The 2,140-nt window shown below is 35.7% G+C and overlaps 1 non-coding gene across 1 annotated transcript; it reads right to left on the bottom strand.

Moving 5' to 3' along the window:
* Positions 1 to 998: 998 nt before the first annotated feature.
* LOC128032271 (small nucleolar RNA R71) lies at positions 999 to 1,105 on the bottom strand. Its single transcript, XR_008188399.1, has one exon. It is a non-coding gene; the product is annotated as a small nucleolar RNA R71 (small nucleolar RNA).
* Between the last annotated feature and the right edge of the window lie 1,035 nt (positions 1,106 to 2,140).

Genomic DNA, 2,140 nt, shown 5'->3' with positions numbered 1-2,140 from the left:
TATACATGTTATAGTTGTTCAAATCTTGTGAATTCTGCTGCTAAATCCACCTCATCAAATTTAATTAATCATCATACTTAGATTAATTTGCATTAGATATCATTTTGTATCTAAATAATTATTTTAAATTAACATCAACCAATCAAAACTATTTTGTTTTTCTCACCAAATTGTTAACTTTAATTTTACAAAATATTGATTAACATATACAGTCCATGTGGAGACGATAACTCTTATACTTACTTATTACTTGATAACGACTGCGTACACTTGCACAAACCACGCATTACAAGTTTTTGACACAATTGCCGGAGACTATTGCCTTAATCATGTTTTTGAAATTATTTTTTGCAATCTAGTTTTTATTTTATTTTTATTTAATTTCTAACTTTACTAATTAATGCTTTAATTTTTTTATATTTTCTTTTCAAGTCTTCATGACTATAGATCGAATCATCGATTTACTCTTTGTAGACCCTGTAATCGAATGGGCATTTAGACAAAGAAGACGAGAAAGATTAGCCCAGAGACAAGCTGCAGAAATGGACCTTGAGAATCAAAACAATGCTCAATGGAATGGAGTCGCTAATGCTCATAATCCAATCCTTATTGCTGATGATAGGGATCACCCCATAAGACAGTATATTGTGCCACTTTTTAACGAACTAAACTCGGGAATTTGGAGACCAGAGATCGAAGCACTACATTTTGAATTGAAGCCTGTGATGTTTCAGATGCTTCAAACAATAGGCCAATTTAGTGGAATACCCACAAAAGATCCACATCTTCACCCTCGATTGTTTATAGAGGCGAGCGATTCCTTTAAGATGGTCGGTGTAACTGAAGATGAATTGAGATTGAAGTTGTTTTTGTATTCTTTGTGGGATTGAGCACAAGCACGAGCATGGCTTAATTCATTGTCATCTAATTCAATTTCAACTTGACAAGAACTAGCTAAACGCTTTTTGGTTAAGTATTTCCCACCTAGCAAAAATGCTAAGTTGTGGAATGAAACCACCACTTTCCAACAAATAGATTATGAGTCCCTATACGAGGCATGGAAAAGATTCAAAGAGCTACTACGTAAATGCCCTCACCACGAGATTCCGCATTGCATCTAATTGGAAACATTTTATAATGGTTTCAATGCACACACAAGGTTGGTGGTAGATGTTTCTGCAAATGGTGTTCTCTTGTCGAAGACATATAATGACACTTACAAGATCACCGAGATAATAGCCAGTAACAATTACCAGTGGCCGATAAATCAAGCACCTTTAGGAAGACGAGTAGCCAATGTACATGAAATAGATGTCCTTACTTCACTCTAAGCTCATGTATCTTCTATCTCTTCAATGTTAAAAAAGTTTACTACTAATGGTTTAAATTATGTTGCAGCTCAGCCACCAATCCACTGCCAGGGAGGTGGACGAAACAATAATTACATGCAGCATAGAGCAAATAAACCTCTTGCTCTCAATCAATAAGTTCAAAAACCACAGCAAGTTGAACCTTCAAATAATTTGGAGAATTTTTTGAAAGCATATATTGCTAAAAATAATGCCTTGATTCAAGGCTAAGCGACAACATTGAAGAATCTAGCAAATCAAATGGGATAATTAGCTAATGATCTTAGAAGCAAACCCCAAGGTGTTGTACCAAACTACATAGAAAATCCTCCAATAACTGAGTCTTCTAATAATCTTGAGAACTTATTAAAGGCATACATGGCAATGAACTTTGCCTAGTGACACGGAGAACCTAAGAAAATCAGGCAAGGAGAATTGCAAAGTGACCGCTTGGTAAAGAGGAAGGACTTTGGAACCCAAGGAAGTTGAGGTTGAAGATAAACCTCCCAAGAAAGGCAAAAATCAACCAACAGTTGAAATTCCTACACCAAAGAAGCCAGATTCTGCAAATTCTGAAAAGGTAAAATCTAAACTAGTAAATTCTGAGAAGCTAACCCCTTCATTAGATGCAGATATATTACCTCGAAAGAGCTGTCCATTCCAAGCCAAAGTTCCACAACCTCCATATCCTCAAATACTCCAACAACATAAGCGACAACAAGATACTTAATTCAAGAGAATGTTGGATGTGTTGAAACAGCTACGCATCAACATTCCCTTGGTGGAAGCTT

The sequence above is a fragment of the Gossypium raimondii genome, chromosome 8 (assembly GCF_025698545.1).
Source record: "Gossypium raimondii isolate GPD5lz chromosome 8, ASM2569854v1, whole genome shotgun sequence".
Taxonomy (NCBI): Eukaryota; Viridiplantae; Streptophyta; class Magnoliopsida; order Malvales; family Malvaceae; genus Gossypium; species Gossypium raimondii.
The sequence above is the reverse complement of the archived record's forward strand: the minus strand, read 5'-3'. Positions and strand labels throughout refer to the sequence as shown.